The following is a 25,590-nucleotide window of genomic DNA, read 5'->3' as shown; positions in this document are numbered from 1 at the left end:
TTACATCTTCAGTGGTGTTGTAGTGATGTCTTGTAGGAAATGATATCGATTCTGGTGTATGTATGTTTTCTTTATTTTAGCTGGAACCTTGTGATCAAAATCTCCTTAAATTGTCCTGAAGAGGCCATCAATGAGCTGGCCGAAATTCGTCGACATTTTGTTTTTCTTAAGGAGTCCGTCATTGAAAGCAGGAAGTATTAAATAAAAAGCAGATAGGAAGCTTGGCAGCCAAAATTCCCGTCATACAAGAATGAGAATGGAACACAGGCGTTAAAGTCTTTTCCAAAAGGACTACTTTTTTTGACGGACTCTAGATGATTGGACTATCTATAGAGGGCATCTGTTTTTGAAAAAAATAATATATATAAGGAATAGTGTTCATATGTGTATGGACATTTATATGTTTTGGTGTTTTGTTATGACTGTGCATGTTAAATGAGACAGTAGGTTTGTTTCTTTTCCATGTAAGAGATGTTTAAATGTGTTTGATGCATAATAAAGTAAGGTCGATATAATTTTTATACACTGCTCCACTAATAATTAAGTGATTACTGTAGAGGTATGAGTTGTTGAATCCATCCCTCTGGGGTCTATTGATCTAATTATATTTAGATGCCATATATGGCAGGGACATAACTTAAGAAGTAAAACACAAACTATCAAATCAAATCAAATCATTAGCATTTATAAAGCGCGCTACTCACCCGTGCGGGTCTCAAGGCGCTAGGGACAAAGGGGGTGGTTATCGCTGCTCGAACAGCCAGGTCTTTAGGAGTCTCCGGAAAGCGGAGTGGTCCTGGGTGGTCCTGAGGCTGGTGGGGAGGGAGTTCCAGGTCTTGGCCGCCAGGAAGGAGAAAGATCTCCCACCTGCCGTGGAGCGTCGGATGCGAGGGACGGCGGCGAGTGCGAGGCCAGAGGAGCGGAGGCGGCGGGTGGGGATGTAGAAGTTGAGGCGTCTGTTGAGGTATTCCGGTCCCTTGTCGTGGAGGGCTTTGTGTGCGTGGGTGAGAAGTCGGAAGGTGATCCTTTTGCTGACTGGGAGCCAATGCAGGTGTCTCAGGTGTGCGGAGATGTGGCTGTTGCGGGGTACGTCGAGGATGAGGCGGGCTGAGGCGTTTTGAATGCGTTGCAGGCGATTTTGGAGTTTGGCGGTGGTCCCAGCGTAGAGGGTGTTGCCGTAGTCCAGGCGGCTTGTGACGAGGGTGTGGGTCACGGTTTTTCTGGTGTCGGCGGGGATCCAGCGGAAGATCTTGCGGAGCATGCGGAGGGTGAGGAAGCAGACGGAGGACACAGCGTTGACTTGCTTGGTCATGGTGAGAAGGGGGTCCAAGATGAAGCCGAGGTTGCGGGCGTGGTCTTCGGGGGTCGGTGCGGTGCAGAGGGCCGTGGGCCACCAGGAGTCATCCCAGGCGGACGGGGTGTTGCCGAGGATGAGGACTTCAGTTTTTTCAGAGTTCAGCTTTAGGTGGCTGAGCCTCATCCAATCTGCGACGTCCTTCATACCCTCTTGTAGGTTGGTCTTGGCGCTGGCGGGGTCCTTGGTGAGGGAGAGTATAAGTTGGGTGTCGTCGGCGTAGGAGGTGATGATGATGTCGTGCTTGCATATGATGTTATCGAGGGGGCTCATGTAGACATTGAAGAGTGTCGGGCTGAGTGATGAGCCTTGAGGTACGCCGCAGATGATCTCAGTGGGTTCTGAGCGAAACGGAGGGAGGTAGACTCTTTGGGAGCGGTTTACGAGGAAGGAGGCGATCCAGTCCAGGGCCTGGTCTTGGATCCCGGTGGAGCGGAGGCGGGTGATTAGGGTGCGGTGACAGACGGTGTCAAAGGCAGCCGAGAGGTCGAGAAGAATGAGGGCGACTGTTTCACCGTTGTCCATCAGGGTTCTGATGTCGTCTGTGACTGAGATGAGGGCGGTTTCAGTGCTGTGGTTGGTTCGGAATCCGGTCTGTGAGGGGTCGAGCAGGTTGTTGTCTTCCAGGAAGGTGGTCAGCTGTTTGTTGACGGTCTTCTCTATTACTTTGGCTGGGAAAGGCAGAAGGGAGATGGGGCGGAGGTTTTTCAGGTCGCTCGGGTCAGCCGTAGGTTTCTTTAGTAGGGCGTTGACTTCGGCGTGTTTCCAGCATTCGGGGAAGGTAGCAGAAGAAAAAGAAGAGTTGATGACGGTCTGGAGGTGCGGGGCGATGATGTTGTCGGCTTTGTTAAAGATGAAGTGCGGGCAGGGGTCCGAAGGGGCGCCGGAGTAGATAGAGTTCATGATGGATTTGGTTTCTTCCGTGCTGATGTGGGTCCAGTTGTTGAGGGTGATGGTCGGGGATGTGGGTTCGGTTGTGTTAGGTTGGGTCTGGTGTCCGAAGCTGTCGTGGAGGTCGCTGATCTTGCGATGGAAGAAAGTGGCGAGGGATTCGCATAGATCCTGTGAGGGTGTGACGGCGTTGGCGTTGGCGCTGGGGTTGGAGAACTCCTTGACGATGCTGAAGAGTTCTCTGCTGTTGTGGCTGTTTTTGTTCAGTCTGTCGGTGAAAAAATTCCTTTTGGCAGTGCGGATCAGGTGGTGGTGTTTGCGGGTAGCGTTCTTGAGGGCGGTCATGTTGTCAGCGGTGCGGTCCTTGCGCCAGGCTTTCTCAAGTGCGCGACAAGTTTTCTTTGATTCTTTGAGGGTGTCAGAGAACCAGAGGGGTTTCTTGGTTTTATTCTGTCGCTGCGAGCGTTTGAGGGGAGCAAGGTTGTCTGCGCAGTTGGAGATCCAGTTTGTGAGGTTGAGGGCTGCGACGTTGGGGTCGGTGGTGAAGGTGGGTTGGTTGGCGGCGAGTGCGGCGAAGAGTTGCTCTTCAGGGATCTTGTTCCACTGTCGGCGAGGGATGGGTTGAGTGCGGAGGTGGCGGGTCTCGCGTCGGAATGTGAAGTGGACGCAGCTGTGGTCGGTCCAATGAAGGGCGGAGGCGTGGCTGAAGAAGACGTGTTTGCTGGCGGAGAAGATAGGGTCGAGTGTGTGTCCGGCGATGTGGGTGGCAGTGTTCACCAGTTGTTTGAGGCCGAGGTTGGCGAGGTTGTTGAGCAGGGTGGTGGTGTTGGGGTCGTTGTTTTGTTCCAGATGGAAGTTGAGGTTGCCTAGGAGGATGTAGTCCGGTGAGGCGAGGGCGTGCGGGGAGATGAAGTCGGCGATGGTGTCGCTGAAAGGGGCGCGAGGTCCGGGAGGACGGTAGACGAGGGATCCTCTGAGGGTGGTCCTCGGGTCGGTGCGAATCTGAAAATGCAGGTGTTCAGCGGCAAGAGGGGAGTCTTCAGTGGAGGTGGTGACGCTGATGGAGTCTTTGAAGACGATGGCGATACCTCCTCCTACTTGGTTGGTGCGGTCTTTCCTGGAGATCTTGTAGCCTTCGGGGATGGCGGTGGCGATGTCTGGAGCAGAGGAGGCGTTCATCCAGGTCTCCGTGATGAAGGCGACGTCCGGTGCTGTGGAGTCTAGGAGGTCCCAGAGTTCAACGGCGTGTTTGTGAACGGAGCGAGCGTTGACTAGGATGCACTTGAGGTGGTTGATGGGGCGTGGGCTTGTGGTCGTAGTTGTTGCGTGGTGGAAGATGCGTTTGCAGGAGTTGCAGGCGAAGGGTCCATGGGTGCGTTTGGGGTGAGCTTGGAAGCAGGTGTTGGAGCGTCCTGGGTTGAGGGCATGGAGGGTGGTGGGGTCATAGCGGATCATCGGGGCTTGGGAGCGCTGGGGACCAGGGGTCATGGAGTCATGGCGCTGGGCGCGGGCCAGGCGCGGACGGACGCAGACAGGCTTGCCTCTGGTGCGCCTCCGGCACGCCAGCGGCGCACCCGCTGCGCGGTCGCGCAGCGGCCACCATATGAGGTAGGAGGGGTCAGCTGGGGGCGAATGGGAGCTGGGGGGTGGGGGCGCCCTATAGCACCTATAGCAACTATAGCACCTCAAATTAAAATGTGTTATAAACCAGTTTGCAAAGAGATCTGTAAAATAATAAAATGAGTAAACATGGTCAAGAGGAAAAGTGTGTATTAAAGTCTCTAATGTTTGTAAAAATGTAACTTTAGTGCAGGCACTTTCAAGAAAGATAAACCTCTTTTGGGTTTCTTTATGTTTGTTTATCAGGTCTTCGTTCTTTTAGGTGAAGGAGACTAAGTAAATTCTACATCTTGACCATACAATCGGGTTGTTTCCAAATGAAACCAATGTGCTTCCCTTGGAGACGAATGCAGACGTGGCCTCCATCCTTTCAAAACCTGCAGCTGTGAATCCCTTTTGTGCCCTGTATCCACAAAGGAAGCGATGATGAGCTCACGTCTACTAGACTTATTTTTTGAAAAGATAAGAACTGACCTGATAGTTGTTCATCCTTCTCTATCCTCATGTCTCTAACCATTGATCACCCTTACCAATCAAGTTCTACTCAGGTTCTCATGCCTTTTGTAAATAATACTGTTCACAGCATCCAACAAAGGCCAGTCCAACACATCCCAATAGCCAGTCCCCAGCTATCTTGTAAGTGAAAGCTCTTTGATGTTTTCAAAAAATGCATTGATTTTGCATATAATTTCGAAGGCATATTGCTAGCAATAGCTCCTACATGTCTCATTCTTTTTCTGCATTTTATCTCAAACTTCATTCCTTGTGTTTGTATAAAATGTATAGATTAGCTAAATTACAGCACGTCTGCCTAGTCTTCAAATTTTGATGCAGGAATATTGCTTTCCAAACACAGCAGTAATTCCACTGTGCAACGTATTAAACCCATGCTCAATTACTACAAGAGAAATCTTGTACAAGCTTGGGGAAATGTTTTATGTTTTGTGCAAGTTAATCCCAATTAATACAAGAGCAACAATCTAGCTGGAATACAGCCCAGGTATGTTATTGATGGTTGAGGCATGTCTGCTTCAGTGAAGCTGGAATCCTTTGATTTGTGTTGGGAAGCGAATATCTTCACGCTGTACAAGCATGGTCCTGTGCCCTTAGGGCCCAACCAGGTGTATCTTGTATCCTGGGATTTTGATTTTGGCCATGGCATTATGCTAATTTAGCATGTGTGCAGAGGCATAGGCCTGTCACTTCATGGTGAAGTCCTGGGCCTGTCTTATGACCTGGAAGGGTGCAGTAAGCTTGCTCTCATTGACAGAAAGTGGATCAGTATCCTTTTCATGGGTTTGGCACATGGTGCAATGATGGCAGCTTACCTTTGTGTGTGAATCCATAATTGTGACCAGACCTTTTGATGTGTGTCAAAAGAGTGGAATCTTCTGGGCCACTTGTGTAAGAGTGTGCTTCTCTGTACTTTCATGATTCCTGGTGCTAAAATTGGAAGTGCATGTTTTGCATGTTTATGAATGTAGCCTGTGTCAAAAATGCATGGTGTATGCTAGTACACTAGAGTAATGTAGGCCTCTGGGATCCATTCTGAATGCCCCAGGCCTCGTTTGGTGCACAAAAAAGAGGTGATGTTAACTTACCAGACACAGAAAAGTATTGCTGACACTCCGGAATCTAGAGGTAGGAGACTTAGTTAGTGAAGTGAGGGATATGGAAAAAAATTGCCTTTGGAAATTCAGTTAGGCCCTTCGTTTTACAAGGACCTTCTGATTTATTTTCTTGAACACTGCCATTTGGGGATAATAGGAGTGAAGAGTGGGTGCAGCAGACTCTTGTACAAAGGGAAGAGAGCTTGTTAGGCCCAGCCTTCTTTATTTCCCTGGTCACACTCTCAGTGAGGCTGATGACAACCAAGTGCAAAAAGCTCAGATCTCTATGTGCCAGTCATGGGTTTGGACCATAGAACGGTGGTGGCATACTTGTTTTGAGAATCAATATTTTTGATCTGCCCTTTTTATTGTGTTTCTAGAGTGGAGGACTACTGGCTCACTCGTGTAAATAAAGTTCCACTTTTATGTGCTTACCCGACTCCTAGCACTAAGATCCCAAGTGTAAATTGTGCTTCTTTGTGTGTGTAGCCTGTGTGGTATACGCATAATGTGTGTGGGTGAGCCAGATTAATGGAGGTCTCTGAGATTCATTTTGGATTCCCAGGACCTGTTTTTGTGCACATGATGAAGGTGATTTTTTCCCAGAGACAGGGACAGTGTATTGTGGGTGTCCCTAAAGCAGGAGGGAGAGTGAAAACAAGGCTCCTTCAGAAATTTAATTAGGTCTTTTGCTGGCAAGAACCTGCTGATTGGTCTTCATGAACATTACTATTTGGGCATGGTGTGCTGAACAGTGGGAATTTTGTGAAAGTGTAGAGGAGTCTTTATTTGGAGGTCTAGTCTTTTATGTTTCTCTGATTATATTTTCAGTTTACTTAATGTCAGTGAGGTGAAGAAACCCCAAACCTCTTTGTACCTCTGTGGAATGGAAACTACCCTGCCAGTAGAGACATCACTTTACAAAAAGACTGTGGGGGTGATTCTGAGTCTGGCGGGCGGCGGAGGCCGCCCGCCAGACTTCCCCCACCAAAATACCGCTCCGCGGTCGAAAGACCGCTGAGGGTATTTTGGGATTTGCCCTGGGCTGGCGGGCGACCGCCAAAAGGCCGCCCGCCAGCCCAGGGCAAATCATCCTTCCCACGAGGACGCCGGCTCAGAATTGAGCCGGCGGAGTGGGAAGGTGCGACGGGTGCAGTGGCACCCGTCGCGTATTTCAGTGTCTACATAGCAGACACTGAAATACAAAGTGGGGCCCTCTTACGGGGGCCCCTGCAGTGCCCATTGCATTGGCATGGGCACTGCAGGGGCCCCCAGGGGCCCCGCGGTACCCCCTACCGCCATCCTGTTCCTGGCAGGAGACCCGCCAGGAACAGGATGGCGTTAGGGGGTGTCAGAATCCCCATGGCGGCGGAGCGTGCTCCGCCGCCATGGAGGATTCACAAGGGCAGCGGAAAACCGGCGGGAGACCGCCGGTTTTCCGCATCTGACCGCGGCCGAACCGCCGCGGTCAGAATGCCCTGCGGGGCACCGCCGGCCTGTCGGCGGTGCTCCCGCCGACCCTGGCCCCGGCGGTCTCTGACCGCCGGGGTCAGAATGACCCCCTGTGTCTGGGGAGCAGCCTGGAAAGGACATTTAAAAAGAAATCCTACGCCAAACCGGTTTTGAAGATGCAGATAGTGGATACACATCTCCTGTCTGATTGTCCTGTTTAAAAGTGGGAACACAGTACCCCACTTATACTTAAAAGCCTTCTATGGCAGAGAAAGAGAGTGCTCCACAGAGTACTCAGAGGACTGCCACCACCAGAGATACTGTCTGCCTGCCACCCAGCTTCCTAGAGATGCAGGGACATTTCCTGAGTGTGTCCCCTTGCTAGAAGGACTGGATATCTGGTATGAATCACATAAAAGCATGTCTACCTGCTAAGAGGGGAATGAGTCTGCAAACCATGCAAGGTGAGTGCCTATTCAGGAGGAGTGAGATGCACATTCTTCTAGGTGCCTGTAGACATCCAGAGGAAGAAGACTTAGAAGAGTGATCTTTGGACCCCGATGTCTTTGGGCATGACGTCTCTCCATGGTTGTTCTGGCAGGAACCATAAAGACTCTGGCTGTGGTTTCCAAGTCCCAGTCGAGACTCTGATTTTGACTCAATATCCAGAATGTGTGTGGTTGGTATGTAAACAGGACCGTCTGAGTGCCATCAGAAAATTGACGTGCATGTGGCCATGACTGATTGAACGCGGTTAGTAAGAAAGAGTAAAAAATAAACTGTGAGAGACTGAACACAGGCTTGTTAGAGAGAATATCTGCTCCAGAGCCATATTCATGCTAATATCCTATTGCAAGGGTTAGGAGCTGCCAAGACTAGAACAGGGGTCCAGAGTGACAAAGTGAACAGAGGCACAGTACTGCCTAACAGCACACAAGACTCAAAATTGAATGTGTCCTCCCCTACCAAGATATTTTGTTTTCCCTTTCTAACTCACATTATGATATCACCCATTGATAGTTTTCGTTTTATTTACACCATAACATCAAGCAGCTTTAGAAAAGACACTCTTTAAACCATGATGGCCTTCACTTATTTGTCCTTTCACCTGTTTTCTTCTCCTATTTGTACTGCTCTAACATTGACAAAAGAGGTGCTCAGCATTCACAAACCCCAAACAATTGATGTGTGGTACAAGCTGGATGACAGAGGGCAGCACACTGAAAGGAAAATGACGTAGCAGAGCAATACACATAACATGCTGGATGAGACAGGAGGAGAGATGCTAGATATTTCTGAAAGTAATGGCAGCTTGCTGGGCAGTTGTGTCATTGCTTCAGCAGCCAATGAGGCGGCAGGAGGAGCTTGTGAGACTGGTCAGCTACTCTCCCACTGCAACGTCCAGCAGTAGAGGGGCAACAGATCAGTGCACATGGACACACTGGGCATGCAATGGTGGGCAGGATCAAATTTGCCCCAGTCCACTGGCCTAGCATCTTTCTGTGAGGCAGCAATAATGGCAGATATGTCTGGAAATTGTCTGTGTCTCAAGGCGAGAAGATGGTGCACCATGAATCCTGATGCATGCTGAGACAATACTATAGGTTTCTGACTTTTTACCCCCTTGGCTACCTATTTATAGAGTCAGGCATTGAAAGGAGCAGGCAGAATGTAGAAGTGACACACCATGCAACACAGCCATTGCTACCTACATGCATTTGTGCCCTGTCTTCTCTGTAATATTCTCTGATCCTCCCAGTCTGTCAGCTCTTTGCTACTTCCAGCATTCAAAGCCTGCACAATGTAGGTAATAGACCTGTTCTTGGTGCAAGAGCTAGACAACTGCATTTTTCCTAAAACTCACTGAGGCCTAGAGCTATGTGGCTGATTTGTGCTTGTGTCAGCAGCTCCATGCTATGCATATGCCTGCACACCTTTAAGCTGCATCCAGGGCTGGCAGCAGGTAGGTGCCCAGTCTTCTTTGGGTAAGGAGATTTAGAATTGAAGCCAGTAGCTCTCTATCTCCTCAACAATTCTGAGACCTAATACCATGAGCCTGCTGAAAGCCCCACCACGGAATGGACAACCCTGTTTAATGGTGATGATTTCTGACCGTTTTATGAGAAAGAGACGCTTCTGTTTGGTATATTAATACATATTTATACACCATAAGGCTTGCATTTCATGATGAAATATCTGTGGTTTCAGAGATGGTCAAGCTTTTGTTTAGGACAATGCCTCTAGCTCTGCTGCCCTTGGTCTGTGATTGTGAAATCTGTATAACTTTGCCCTCCCAAGAGGATCTCAAAACATGTGACCGAACATCTCCTTTTTAAGGACATGATTGAAAACCGAAGTGAAGAGATATGCAATATATATATATTTTTTGAATATTATAGGAAATGTGACTTTAAAAAACCTGATTTATTGTAATGCCTCTAACAAGTGTATCTTTAGCCAGTTCTTAGAGAAATCGTGCTGAAATATTTACTGGTCTGACATAATTAGTTCAAATATTTTATGGGGGTGCCTATGGTGAGCCCCAAAGCCCAAGAGAAGGGAAGGCTTGCCTCAGTCAGAATTGGCAATACAAACAGAAAATATATTTATGTTATGGATGCCCTGGGGAGGGGGTAATCCTAAAGGGAGGTAGTTAAGGTGTGTGCAGACGAATATATATATCTGTGTTCAGGGGTCTGACTGTGGTAGCAGGTGGGCCATTGTAGCAAATTCACAGGAGTTCCATAAAATGACCATGTTCGGGAAAAGGGCTGACGTTGCTCAGGATTCAGTGCTATATCCAAGGTCAGTGGTGTTTCAACTAGGCTCAGTGTTGGTTTGAAGTGCCAACACTGATGTATATAGGCTCTTTAAAGGTGTTGTAGACTTTAAAAAGCCCAAGCTTTGAGAATAGCTTGAAAACTAATTCTAGGTTACTATGCATCAGTTAGCCTTTGTAACTCTAGTACCTTTTTCATGTCTCCCTGTTGACTCAGATTTTTTCAGGTATTAAATTTGAGCTCTTAGCAATTCTGAGTTGCAGTGGATAAGATGTCAGCATCAGTAAACTGTAGAGCAGGGTTAAACTCTTGACTCCAGCACTTGACTGAAAATTGTTTGACTCTGGACAAATCACTTACTATCCCTGTGGTTAAATTTGTAAATATCAAGGGCCATATGTATCAAAGCATTTTCCTATTGACACACAATGGATAAAACCGTTTGATACATCTGGCCCTAAGTCTTACGCTTATATGTTCAAGCAGCACAATTTAGACTCCATCTTTTACATGTCATCATTATGCAATTACGCATTTATTTCTGACATCTGATATTTATTGTGTGCTTTAATAATAATGTGTGTGAATGTTTAAATGCATTAATGAAATGTAACTACTGAGAAACTGAAAGTTTTATAAACATGTACATTGAAGTTCATTATTTGAATTGGTTATATGTATTCATTTTTCACATTTTGCCCTTACACTTTAACTTGTATATGGAGAAGTAGCATGTATTCTTTGTTTGTGTTTTGCATTTATTTTGAAAGTTATATGTGTGCATTTATAACCACGGAGGTGTTGTACACATTACTCAGGCTAACATTAACTACCCAAAGGCTTTATTTGTTAAATTTACTTTTGGTTGTTCAGAGTGTTCTTTCTTTTGCAGGTGCGTTCTCATAATTTCAGTTGTTAGTGAAAAGGATTATCATTGTCTGTACTAGTTTATTGATAGAAAGGCCTGGGAAGAAAATTCTTGGCAATAAACATGGAGACCTAATGAGCAGAAGAAGCCTCCTATTCATCATGTTCCAGGAATGAGTAATGCTCAAGGTTGCAGCAGCTGTCCAAGTTTCGTGGGATGGGAAATTCAGGTGATGTTGCAAATGCACACCAGGAGAGGGAAGGTGATTAGTTCTTGTGGTGTGGGAAATATAACATTATGCTGAATGTTGTTACTTGTTTTAATTAATGTTCACACTGCTAGAAGTTAAGGCAGATTCCTTTGGCTTTTGAGGGGTACAGACTTCTCTGCTTCATTTATTCTTGCAAGTGTTATACCTTTTGCTAAGCAATTATTCCCTTTCTGGAGGACTTCTACTGAAGTCTTCAGTATGCTGACACCTACCCGCATTTCCAAATTTCCTTAAGACCTTTCATTTAAACCATCCTCATTCCATATTTAGAATTCTGATTAGGTGATTTGGAGTTACTTCATGTTTAGGATAGACAGCAGGAGTTTTGTTATGGAACACTTATCCCTAATTATTAGATTTTTGAATTGCTCTGGATGTCATTGCTTTATATCATAATAAATTGAGATTGAACCAATGAGATATTTCAGTTTGCAAGTGTAATCTTTTATCTTTCTAACATTCTCATGACATAAATATATATTGGATTGATTATTGATTGGCAATAAAATCCCATAGTCCTGAATCACTGATTTTTGGTCCTTATTGTGGGGCCAAATGGGCTTTGAATAGGAGAGTTGTTGGAACTATTTAAGAGCCCAGTCTTACCCAAGCCCATTCCCGACCCCAAAGCACATATCCTGATTTGAAAAAGCAGTGGTATTCCAGATATTTGGAAAGAAGTTGTAGCAGTGGAGGATTGAGTATCAATGGGGTCGTGTGTTGCAACTGGTTATGTCTGGCTTGAGGTATGTTGCTGAAGTTGCATGGTGTGATACAATGATGTTTTAAGTTGTTGTGTGGATGTGGAACAGCTTAATGCTAAGAAGTTGAAGTGGTTATCGAACTAAATATAGCCTAAGATTCCAGAATAGTAATAAGTTGTCAGTACAGAGTACGCTGTGTTGTAATTGTCTGCTACAACTTGTGGTGTTAGTCGTGTGGCCCCATTGGCTACACAATGGGGAAAGGGACAAATATCATTGTGTGAGAGAAAGGTGTGGTTGGTGTGGTGGATCCTTTTTGTACAGGAGTGAAGCTACACTAATCTGGGTGATTCCCCACTGCTCAATGTTTTGCTCACATGTCAGTCTGAGTAGGGCAGAAAGTTGTGATGTGGACGAATGATTGCATGACTGAATACTATTGATTCTATAGTGGAGCAGACAAGGTTTTGTTGAATTTGCTTTGCGTTTGTTTTGTGTTTGTATTGCAGTGTTTGAGAAGAATTATAAAGGAGAGTGACTCGCAGCAAGGAGTGAGGAAGAAGTCACTGTGTGCCATGCTGTGATTGGATGGTTGGTGCTAGTGCTGCTCTGATACTGGTTGACTATGCCATAGAGTGTTGCACTGCTATTGGTTATTAACATCGAATAAGAATTCAGAGTGAGAGAAAATTGTTTCCTGGTTGAAAATGAAATTCTATTTGTGATTGTTGGTATTATTGTTGTAAAATGAAATTCTTTAAGGCTACACAAAATTTGATTAGCAGAGATGTGAGAATACCTGTTCGAGAGGAAGTAGAGACACTGTGTGAAGACACACCAGGTCATTATATGGCCTTAAATGTAGGGTTTCACACATGTATTTGGCTGACTTAATGGCATGAGACCACAGAGAAAGAATATGCATTGATGTTTCTGCACTATGCCACATTTAATTTGAGAATCATTGAAAATCTGAGAAGGTTATTTTAAAAATGAAGCCATCGCCTAGACCCACACAGTTTAAAGCACTTAATGCTTGGGAGCATACAGCTCATGTTAGGCAAAGGGAAAATAGCAAGGAAAAGTCCGAAAGGCAATGCATAGCTGTGCCAGTGCTAGATGGGATGCAAAATAAAAGAGGTTGATTTGATACAGGGAACTAGACTGTACCCTGCATTGATGAGTGAAGAATCCGAGAAAAAGAAAGTAAAGAAAGGGAAAAAGAAGGAGAATAAGACAGAGAGGTCAGAGAATACAAGTGAAGACATTGATAGTGATTCTAGCGATGATTCCCTAGATGTGTCAGTGTATCCACCACCATATAATGTAACCCAAACCAAGAAAATGAATGGTTCAGTTGCTGGTGGAAACTCTGGACTAGCCACTGCACCAATAATTTTGAGTCAGAAACCAAAGGGAGAGAGTTCAGGGATTAGTCCCCTGTTAACTCCATTGCTCCCAATGCCCCAGATGCAATAGCTGTCCAAGTCACTACTGGTCCCACAATTCCTTTGTATAAGACTGAGCCTACAGGAACTACAACACATACTTTGACTTTCCCTGCTGGAGTAAATATGTTGGGTAATTCTCCTGCAGTCTGAGGTATGGGAGGAACTCCTTTAGTCCTGAATCAGGTGAACATACCATATGTTCCCTCTACAGTATCAACCATTAATCCAAGAGGATCTATTCATGTATGAGAGTCCACTCCAAGATCGCAAAATTCTAAAATGTCCTTTTGGAATTCACCTCAGAGTATCATTAACAGTAGTCTCAGAGAAGGGGTAGTGTCCTATATCCCTGTAGTACAGAATGGTACAAATTTCCAAGAATTAGATTATTTGATTAGGTTTTTCAATGGGTCTCCAGGAGAAGGTGACGTTTCAGAATCAGGCAGAGGAATAATTCAGTCCCCAGTAAAGGAAAAGGCAGGAGATGTGGTTAATTAAAATTAGAAATGGATGAGATGATACAAGGAAACCTTGATCTTCCCAATTAGATACCTACAAATAGAACAAATGTATATCCATCTGTAAAGACATCACGAAATGTGCAGAACAAGCTCATGATAAATTGTATAAAATGACTCAAACTTATGATATAGATTTAAACACAACCAAATCATTGCAGAAAAGCTACAACGTATATTTTGATGAGAATGACATTTGCAGTATGAGGACATCAGGAATGAAAATGCAAATTAATGAACAATTGGTCGTTTCCAAAAAGGGAGTGACTAAATAAGTGGGAAGGCAAATGGGCAAAGAAGAAAGGTCAGAAAGGGAGAGCTGCATCTGTCTTCAATGGAAGGAGAGGGCACTTTACATTTTCCACTAAAGAAAGTACCTGAGGAAGGTTATGTGTTTGTGTCTTGAAGTAGGAGTGAGCTTGCATCATTGACTCATGATTTTCTAGGATTGAGGGAAAAAAAAGAAGAATAGTATAAAAAGGTTGAGCACTTTGTGAAGATTTCACAAGTTTTGTTGTTGGATTTCAATACCTTCTTCGACACTGATGTACTGAGTGACTTGTGGGCAGAATCTAAATTGGCTGTAGAATGGCCAGAAAAGGAACCCCTGAGAAATCTGCTAACACATGCCCCTTCACTGTTGGTGATGAAAACTATCAACAGCTGATAACTGTTGTGAAATGGAGGATACCAGATAAAGACATTGTTGGGGTTAAGATTGACAGGACAACTCCAGGGCACAAAGAGTCAGTGCATGCTTACTATGAGAGATCGTTACAGGTGTTTGAACAGAATGAAATGGAGACCCTTGAAGCTAAAGATATGGAAAATGTTGTGTCCGGGTTTGTGACGGGGTTGAGACCTGAGATTAGTCTGATGGCTCAAAAGCATTTGATCTGTTGGCAGAATAAATCAGTTGATGAGATCCTGAGAAATGCAAAGTATTGTAGGGATAAATTATAAATGAAGAAAAAGCGATAGAAGGAGAAGCTAATGGTGGCACAAATAAAAGCAGCACAGAGAGGAAGTCAGAGCCAAGATTTTGTAGGGAATGTTGCTCTGATGCAAGGAGTGCCCCAGCAGAGAGTACCTGTGATACAAAGCGGAAAGGGGTTCCCGCAACAAAGTAGAGGTCATGGTGTTCCAATTGACCCCAGCCCTGGGACTGTTGTGGCAACTTGAAGAGATCGAATCCTTGTCATTATTACAATAAATTAAGTTATTGAAAGCATGAATATTATGTTAATCCCAATAGGGTGATGAATGAGAACCAAGTTAAAAATTCAGGGTTTATACAGCCCCAGAGTAATAACCTTGTACAGCCACAGAACGTACTGAGACTGAGAATACAAAACTCTAATGATTACCAAGCTCCAGTGATGCTGGTTCTACATTCCCCGATGCATTGCAAAATGCAAATGGTCCCCGATTTAATTCAAATCAAGTCCTATATTTAAATCAGAATCCCTTTCAAAATCAGCATGCATTTCAACAGTTCCCTATTTTTGACGCCTTATACAGCATCATCTCTGATCAGGCACAATGACAGTGCCTGAGGGAGGAGGAAGATTGTGTACTTGATGCAGTCAAAGAGGTAGGCCAGAGTGGTCCATTTGTAGAAGGTGAGCTGGATGATCACCCTGTATCATTCTCAATTAATACTGGTGCTACCTGCTCTACTGTTAGAACAGTGGAAGTTCCAAATCTAACCCTCTTGGAAAAAATAACGCATGTTGTAGGAGTGGCATATAAGCAAATGACAAACCCATTAACAGAAGCAGTACCTCTTCAAATAGGGTCCTTTGTGCAGAATCACCTTTTCTGGTGTCTGATTCAAGTCCTGTGAGTTTACTAGGATATGATCTACTGCATCCTGAAAGGTATAGAGTACCAAACCTATGATGAAGATGTAGACTTTAAACTGATGAGTCAAGGGCCAGAGGTTGAGGTGTATTGTATGACTTTTCAGGAAAGAATATTGTTTCCATAAAGGAAGTTGAGCCTGTTTATATCAAAGTAAACCCCAATATTGAGGATCAATGAACCCCACAGTATAATCTGACCTGTGAAACAATTGCTGGGATAACATTCAGTGCGTGAGTCAATGATACATCAAGGCATTTTGAAGGAGATAATGGGGAGTCCATGTAATTCACCTATTATGGTCTTGCAGAAACCTAGTTTTAAATACCACATAGTGCAGGACTTAGAAAGATAAACAACATTGTTGTTCCTTGTTGCCCAGTGGTACTGAATGCAGCTGGGATTGTGTTTCAAATTCCATGTAAGAGTGAGTGATTCACTCTCATCAATCTTTGTCAGGCATTTTTCACAGTCCCTTTGCATGAGGACAGTCAGTACCTCTTTGCCTTCCAGTTCCAGGACCGTGTTTTGGAATGGCACCAAGTTCCACAAGCAAATACGGAGAGTCCCTCAATATTTACCCAGATCCCTGAAAAGAATCTTAAGGCTCTAATCATGCCCTGTAATTCTGTCCTAATTCAGTACATAGACAACCTGTGTAGCGTCTGATACCCAGGAAACTTGCAAACGAGACACCAGTGAATTGTTGACCCACTTGGCTGAGAATGGACATAAAGTGTCCCTGAGTAAGTTGTTATATTGTCAGACAGAAGTTCTTTATCTCAGACATCACATTGAGAAAGAAGTGAGAAAGGTGTCACAGGAAAGAATCTTGGTGAATCTTAGGATGAATCTGCCAACCATGCAGGGAGAAGTCAGGATGTTTTCGGAAATGGTGGGCTACTGTTACCAGTGGATACCCAACATATCCCTAGCGGCCAAGCCTTTTCAGAGGCTGACACACAAGGATGTGTCTGATCTGATACCACATGATAATGGTTGCTTGCTTGCCTTCCTGCAGACGTGGAAGAAGTCAATTCAGATTCCCTTGGCTTTTGAGGGGTACAGACCTCTCTCCTTCTTTTATTCTTGCAAGTGTGAAGCTTTATGCTAAAAACGTATTTCTTTTCTGGAGGACTTTTAGTGAAGCCTTCACTACGGTGACACCTTGTCGCATTTCTGAATTTCCATAAGACCTTTCATGGAAACCTTCCTCATTCCTTATTTAGATAATTCTGGAATCATAAAGGGCCTGATTCAAAAAGGTCTACTTAGACTTTTGGGTATAGGTTTAGACCAAAAGTCTAAGTTTAAGACTTTTCAGTATTCAGAAAGCTAAGTTATAAATAGTTTCTTTATGTCTGCACTTGGTAGAAATCTCCACACTTGGGCGGAGTCTAGAAGTGTAAATTTACCTTTGTGAATCGGGCCCTTTATGATTAGGAGAGAGAGAGTAGAAGTTTCTTTATAGAGAACTTATTTCTAATTCTCAGCTTTTGTATTGCAGTGGCTTTTATTGCTTTGTATCTTAATATATTGAGATTGAACCGATTGTGATATTTCAGTTTGCCAGCTGTAATTTTGTATCTTATTAATATTCTCATGCATATATATTGGATTGATTATTGATTGCCAATAAAAACTCTAATGATTCTTTGTCGTTATTGTAGGACCTAACAGGCTTCATGAGAATTGAATTTTATTTATTATTAACTCCCTTGGTCTCAATCTACTTAAAAAGATCCATCACATGAGAGATTGTAAATCACACTCCTGTGCGCTCTCAATGTAATTATATATTTAAAGCATGTAAGTCCCTGATTAAACTATACCGTTTACTGTGTCTCCCAGTCCCACTTAATGTACTCGTCATTTTGCTCTATAGCTAGGTTTGGACTATAAATACATGTGCATGCATTCAATGTGGGCCTTTAGAATTGGCTTTATGGACACCTTTCTATGTTTCAACTGCTAAGTAGCGTGCATTATTCATTTTGTTTGCTGCTAACTAGCACCATTTAGCGGAGGAAGCTTCATATTGCTCTGAATTTCCCTGTGGCCATGCCTGGGGCATGAAAAGACAAACTTTTCAAGAGCAGTCAAACACCTGCTTTATTTAGTAGTTTGTTCCGGCAATCAACACCATGTATGCAGAAATGACGGAGCATTTTTTTCAGTGTGCTTTTGAATCATGCATTTCTCCCCTCTCCTTCTCAGGCTGCCTCTTTCCCTGTGCCAGAGGCTTTGTGAACCGGGCTGTCGAGAATGGAATCTATGTGCTGTAATTAGCTTAGAAGCCATTTCCTTTCCTAACCACAAAACCTGCAGCAAATGTGGATTTCAGACACAGTTAACAAGTAGGCTACAGAGAGGGTTCCGCGCGCACCAGCCACGAAATCAGGCCCTTTCAAGTTCTGAACTACATTCAATAGTTCAGATTCAACCCCTCTTCCTTACGCATGCTCCATTTAACATTTGTACCCCCAAGCTGCTGCTTATGATAGAAGGGATAGTTATTTCTGGCACATGTTCCCGAGAAGAAAGGCTTCCTTCCTGAAAGTGATCTACGTTTTTCAGCTACGCTTGATGCTCATAACACATAGGAGCTGTGTTGTCCAGGCTCTCTGCTGCCTATCGTCATTTAACACCCCAGACTCTGTTCTGTATTGCGAACCATGTACTAGACCTGTGTGAAATTCGTGTAATAGGTACATTCATAGGCAGAAATAATATAAAATCCCCCCCATATTATGCAAAATTACCAAAATGGCATGCCAGTTTTTAGTGCTATTATTTAGCACGAACTCGGTTGGTCTTGCGTCTATTTAGATGTGAAGGCACATTTTGCACTACAAATAGCTTAACATTGCACATGGCACTAAAAAACAGACTTACGTCCAGGTCGGTCGCATTGTTCCCATACTCCTGCAGTAGAACTTTTTATCGAACTACATCTTAATAATGCAACATGGCGTAACAGCGTAATCTCGGGCATTTCACATAAAGAGTGTAATGCGAATTGCTACAAATTACATGATATTACATAAGTATAACACAATTGCAACCGGGCCAACAATGTACGCAGGCCTGTTTCAATATTTCTCTCAGTGTCTATACGCTGCCAACCAAGTGAAATACGTATTCGGTCAGTTTCCACGTAGCCCAAGATTCCTGCTGTGCAGTGACCTCAACTGTTGCGGTCCAGCTGCCTAGTCCTTGCACTGCTGCTTAACTGATACTTCTGAATGTCTTGTGAGTTTGAAGATATTTATTGTAAAACCAATTGAGATGCATACAGTAAACAGAGTGAGCATTGTGCATCAAATAGTATATGCTGGTGGTATTTCCCAGGTATCACCCACACCCTAATTACTGCAAAGTGGCTCTGAACCTAACTAATGGCCAGAAGCTTTAAAGAGCATAGTTACAGCATGTAACAAGGGCTAAACTCCAAATTAGACCGTGGTTGAAACAGAGAGGTCGCGTTTCAGAGGCTTGAGGGTGTCTCAAGGGGTTGAAAATTCACTTAAAATAAACACCATATCAAGACAAGCAAGCAGGAGAACATAAAATGCAGGCTAAAAGAACAGAATATCATAACACACATTGTGAATATTAAATCTTGGCAACGGCTTCAAGTGCAAAAGAGAAAAAGAGAAAAAACGTAGTTTCAAGAAATGTTACAGGAACAGGAAAATAACCAACATTTGCAGCTGATAGGAAGATATGTTAAAAGTAGGAGATGTAGTAAGAGCATTAGAAACAGACAGTGGGGAGCAGAACGTGGTGGTAGTGGGAACATATGGGAGGGAGTATGGAAGGGAGTATGAGAGGGCAGCAGATAGGGGTCAGCACAAAACAGGTGCACTGGGGTGAACGGCGAAGGTGGAGGGGAGGCTGGAGACACAGAAAAAGTTCTGCAGTGGGCATGGGGTAGGGGTCTGAAGCTGTTTCCTCATTACACCTATCACAACTCTTGTGCACATGGGCTGTCTCTTTTGGCTTAATGTATATAAAGCTCTCTCGCTTTGGTATATTTTGACCCCACTGGGTCACCTGTGAACCATCCGTGTTGGTCAAAGGCTTTTTGCTTTGACATAGGTGTGTGTTTGTGGTGTCTCTTTCGTCAGCATCAAGGCTATCTTTTGGCTAGCTGCAAGTCTTTTTCAGATATCTGACTGGTTTCTGTGGGTACCTTAAGTGTGTGAGAGGCCTTTTTCAAGGATCTCTCTGGATCTCTGTAGGCCTCCTGGCTGTCTTTTAGTTTTATGTGAGACATAGCGTTCGGATATGTGCATTGAACCTTGGTTTTGGGGGTACGTATCGTGTCACAGGGTTTATCTGCGATCTGTTTTAGGTAAATTGGCTGCTATCTCTTCACTAGGCCTCATAAGAGTTTTTTTAAGGGTGACGTGCTGTCTGTTTGGGGGCCCTTGTGATTAATAAAAGTCATGATGTATCTTTAGAGAATCTCTGTTACTCTTCTTTCTGCTATGATTGTAAGTGTATATGACAACATTTCTTGTCTTCGTCCTGGCTCTTCAGGGCATTTACTATTAATATAATTTCTCTCTCTCTCTCTCTCTCTCGCTCAAAGTATAGTGAACACTCTCCTTCTCCATTACCTTCTCCCATCACCTCCTCACTCTCTCTGTTGCCTCTCTATTGTCTTTCTCTCTCTTTTTCTCTCTCTCTGTCGTTTTCTCCTCAAATATTTATTTCTCTTGACGTCTTTTGTCTCTTTTTACCTCTGTGTCTCATTCTTCTTCCCCATCTACTGCATCTCTCTCTGCTATCTTCTGACTTTTTCTTGCACACTCTCATTCTCCCCCAATTTCCCTTCTGTGCTTCTCATGTCATGTGCAGAGCTTCTTTACCCTCACTTTTTTCAGCAGTTGCATACAGTGAAGGCGCGTGGCTTAAATAAATGTTAAGCTACACTTCTGATATGTGCTTGGTCTCGCGAACAATTAAATAAGTCAAAGCTATTTTATGATGAGGAGTCAATATTGCAACTTTCAATTAATATTTGGATTACTATGGAACACTGTGGTGACACCCTAAGATACAGAGGTATTAGTAGTCACTAGAAATCAAGTGCTTTCAAATTTTCTTGTAGGAAGCTGTTTTTTAAGTTGTGCTAACATGTCTGCCTCTAAATTGCAGTGTCTTATAGTGTACTTGTCAAACATTGGGTCTCTAGTTGGCAGAGGTATCCACCCTGTCCAAGTAAGGGACCAAAATCCTAGTAATGGTAAGTCAGACATACAACCTAAAATAACCTGTGCTCACCCTCTGGTAGCTTGGCGTAGAGCAGTCAGGCTTAACATAAAAGGCAATGTGTTAAGTATTTGTGCAACACTTAAATTACAGTAACACAGTGAAAACACCACAAAAAGACTACACCAGTTTAGAAAAATAAAGAATAGTTTATGAGTAAAATAAGACCAAAATGACAAAAATCCAATAAGTAGCAGTCAAGGTATGAATTTTTAAAGAATGACTGCAATATAGTGCTTAGAGGTCAAAAGCGCTAAAAGGTTACTTGAGGTCATGCTAGACTGGGGTAAATCCAAAGCTCAGGCTGACCGCGATGAGGGCAGGTCGGCTGGCTACAGGACCCACGCAAGGCCCACTGAAAAGTACTTTGGATGGGGGGTTGTGTCAACGTCGAGGATAAGATGCAAAGGTGATGCGTTGGTTCCGATCCACGCAGTCCACGGAATGCATCGTCATCAAGCTGCACAGCCCTAAAAATGATGTTCTTGAAGTAAGGCGTTGAACCTGTCACGATGGAGGAGATGCATTGTCGTTGAGCCAAGTGATGAGAAGGTGATGCACCAGGGCTGGGGGTGATGCGCTGATCTTGAGCCGAGCACTCAGCGATGCGAAGTCCTCATCCTCAGTGGCAGTGGCGATGTGTCGGCATCGAGGGAGGATGTGGCAGCTTCAATCAGTGCAACGGTATTGATGTGTTGATTTTTGCAGGAAAGCAGCTGGAGTCCCCTTTAAAGGCCCGGGACTGGAGTGGCACCTCTTGGCAAGATATGACTCACAGTTGGCAGATTCTAGCAGCTGAGCAGGGTTGTAGAACATCTTTGATGGCCTGAGACTTCAGAGCAGGAGGCAAGCCATCAAGCCCTTAGAGTCACTTCAGTTCTTTAGAGGATGTAGAGAGGCAACTCCAGTCCTTATCACTTCCTGGAAAAAGGCAATAGGCAGTAGACCAACACCGCAAAGCAGTTGAGCAGAGTGCAGTACCTCCTGGCAGCACAGCAGTCCTTCTTCAATGAAGAATGTCCTCAGATCCAGAAGTGTACTGATTTGGTGGGCTTTGAGGTCCAGTACTTATACCCGTTGTACCTTTGAAATGGGGGAGACTTCAGAGAGAGGCCTTTGAAGTGCACCAGTTCCCTGTCATTTCTTCCCTGGCTCCAGTCACTCTACAGAGGGTTGTGTAGCTCTTTGTGTGGGGGCAGGCACAGCCCTATTCAGGTGCAAGTGCCAGCTCCTCCCTCTCAAATAACCCAAGAAGACCCATCAGCCTTCTGATGGGCTATCAGGATGTAAGGGCACACTTCAGCTCTCTTTGTGTGACTATATAGAGGGAATGCACAAAGCCCAGCTGTCCCCCACCCCAGATGTGTATTTAGAGACATGCCGAGGCGCAGAATGACTAAAGTAAGAAAATGGCAACTTTGTAAAAGTGGCATTTTCATACTTACAATGTAAAATCCAACTTTACTATAAGTTGTGGTTTCACATTTTGAGTCCAGAATCACCAAACTCCAAATTTTCATACTTCCCCAATTGGAAATTACAATTAAAAGTTGTACCAATGTAAGCTCAATGTTAACTATTGTGAGAGATAGGCCTTGCAGTAGTGAAAAACAAACTTAATAGTTTTTCACTACCAGGCAGTGGTGGCTGCTGCAAATCTCAAGGAGGACAGGGGGACGAGGTGTTATGGGGAAATAATAATAATAAAAAAAGTACCTGTCCTGCCGCCGGCCGGCTCGCTCCTCTTCGCTCCTGATGGTATCCCAGCAGTCCCTGGGCCACCAGCACGGGCTCCCCATGCAGCCCTGGTTTCATGTAATATCTAGCATGAGAGCAGCACCAGGATTGGTCTGAGCGGCTTGATCTTCCACTCAGACAGTGCATTGAAGTCTGTGCTGTTCTCCAACCCGGCTGTGCAAAACAGCTGGGTTGGAGAAAACTAAGTGCGCATGTCAGTTTGACGGCCTAAGATGCCTGGCCAAACTGACAGGCGCACTTAAATGCACTCCACTCCTCCTCCCCTTCCGATGGCCCAGCCCCGCCCCTCCCTGCTCAGCAAGCAGCTGGAAAAAAAAATGATAAGAAAATGTTGTTTTATTTTTCAGCTGCTTTCTCTTAGCCAGTGGGGTGATGCTCCTTTGCCACTGCGGAGGAGCCGCTGCTGCAACTAGAACATGCTAAACTTAAAAGTACATGTCTGACTTTTTAAAATACAGTGCACCAAGCCCTTGAGGCTAGCAAGGGCCTACCTTAGGCATGTCTCACATGTACTAAAAAGAAACGTTTGGGCCTGGCAAGAGAATGCACTTGCCAGCTCAAAATGGCATTTTAAAACTGCACACACAGACTCTGCAATGGCAGGCTTGACAGATGTGTAAAGTGCTATTGTAGCAGGTGGAACAATCAGTGCTTCAGGCCTACTAGTAGAATTTAATTTACAGACACTGGGCACATATAGTGCACTTTACTAGGAACGTAAGAGAAAATTAAGTATGCCATTTGTGGATAAGCCCATGTCACCATCTTTAGTATACAGAGCACCTGAACCTTAGCACTGGTTAGCAGTGGTAAAGTTCACAGAATCCTAAAGCCAGCAAAATTGATTTCAGCAAAGCAAGCATCAGAAGGCAAAAAGTCAGGGGAAATCACGCCAAGCATGCCATGTCTAACAGTGCCCAGCATATGACTGAAATATGCTGATCTACTGCCCTACACTGTGTTCTGTGGTAGGAAGAAGCAAAACATTTGTGTCAGTTGAGGAAACCAATGGATAAAGAATTGTGAACAAAAGTTTTTTATATTTTTAGGTATGCAAGTATTTATGCTAGGTTTTTGTTTTAGAAAAATTGAAGCTGCAAAGACATTCACAAACCTGCAGTATTTCATTTCATTAGAACATGTCCCTCTCTGAGTCAAATGGAATAGCATTGAAATTCTTTCACAAAACTGCAATACTTTAAGTAATTACTAGAGGGCCATCTTGAGTCAGATTCAGCTGCTTGAAGTCTTTAAAAAGCTGCAGTACCCAAGGGTGTTAATAGATGCCTCTCTCAAATCTGAGGTAGCTTTTCTAAAATGCCTCTTATAAAGTTGAGGAGTTTCAGCATAAAATGTGCATATAGTATACATTGCTGCTATTTCAATTATTTGTACTTGTTTACTAAAAAATAGATTAATATATCTAAGTTTATGATGATTAGTCAATCTTGCTTCTTTCAATACATTTTGTGATTCTAATTGAAGTAGGTGATTATATTGTACCATACCTAGGACCTAGCACTCACTGTGAAATACATTTGCCTTCTGCTTTCTAACTTTGGACGTAGCATCTTTTTCAGTTAGAACTACAGCAACGGCTCCTCCATTAGGGCGGAGGAGCATCACCCCCTCGCCAGGATCAGCAGGAGCTGCAAACCTTTAGGAGCAAAACAACAATAAACGTTGTTAGTTGTCATTTTATTTCTAAAGGGACGGGGCCATAGGGCTGAGGAGCATGGAGGGGAGTGCTCAGATCACTCCTCTCAGTGCGCATGCATGTTTGGCTGGCCGTCTCGGGCTGGCCAAACACACATGTGCACAAGTGCTCTCTCCAGCCCAGCACTGTTTTGCCAAGTTGGAGAGAGCCTGCTCAGGCTCCCAGTCTGCGCTGAAGCACCTAGCCGTGGAGCTCCAGCCAACCATAACGGTGCTCTGAGCAGTGTCATGATTGGTGTAGGGCAAGCTGGGAGCCTGTGCCGGGAGTGCGATTGTGGCGACTCTGGAGCAGCGCGGCAACGAGGTAAGTGGATTTTTTTCATTTATATATCAATACATGTCCATTTGTTTTGCCTCTCCCCACCCCGCCACCATGCCAAATCGCCAGCCACGACTAGGTAGAAGTATACAGATGCACAGCAAAAATCAGGCACAGAGAACTCAGCCCAATCGCTGAAGAGGCTAACCCTGTTCTTCCCTGTGACTGTGGTGATGGGAAGCATAATTTGATTGACATATTTAAAGACCCCAGTTGACAAAGAGAGTTGACTAAAAATCTCCGTATGTATTTATGTATTCTCTTTATTTTTTTTAATATGAAGTTGGAAAGATTGTTAGAGCCATCTTTATGCTCACCTAAAACGTGAAGGGTGAGAAGTTTGAAATATTCTCTGTCATGGGTGATTAACTGTTCTGGCAACATTCCATTGTTTTTGCTTGCCGTGTCACTTTACACAGCACCTACCTTACGTAAGTCATTCTTGGTCTGGCTTCAATAAGAATAGTCTAACATTAACTGCCTCTGAAGGGGAACACAAACACCCCAGATCGGTTTCATCCTTGCTGCTCCCTTTCAGTGAGGTGCAGCTTCACTCCTATGGCAAAGTGAGGGCAGGAAGTAAGTCTGGGCATACGTACTGCACAGATGGCGTCTTACTGCGAAAAAAAAATGTGATGGGTGGAACGTTTGAATTAATCCCAGACAAACAATAATTTCAACCATCACCTTTGTAATTCAACAATTTGTAAATAACGAGTGTCCCTTATTACAGCTTAATAAGAGTAATGCCCAAGACTAATGTGATCCAGCAACTAATGTACAACATAACTCATACAAGTGCTGTGGAGGTGAAACAACTTGGTAAATAAAGGTGGAAACGTTCATAGCTCTTTATTATTTGTGGACGTGTATATGTAGAACAAAGCCTTTGACTGGCCTGCACCAAGTTACTGATCTTGACTCATTTTCTGCAATTAATAAATTAGCCTAACACAACCTGCAAACATTCAACTTTGGCGGTATCTAGTACGAATCTTGCCTTTCACGCACGTTTTGGGGAGTTTTTATGTAGGAAGAACTCATGTCAAAGATACTGAAGCGCTTTAGGTGTGCACCAGTTACATTACACAAGGTCACGTTCTTTTAAGGATTTCCCTAGAATCAGAGGATGTTG

The sequence above is a fragment of the Pleurodeles waltl genome, chromosome 6 (assembly GCF_031143425.1).
Source record: "Pleurodeles waltl isolate 20211129_DDA chromosome 6, aPleWal1.hap1.20221129, whole genome shotgun sequence".
Classification (NCBI taxonomy): Eukaryota; Metazoa; Chordata; class Amphibia; order Caudata; family Salamandridae; genus Pleurodeles; species Pleurodeles waltl.
Note: the sequence above shows the minus strand (reverse complement) of the source record.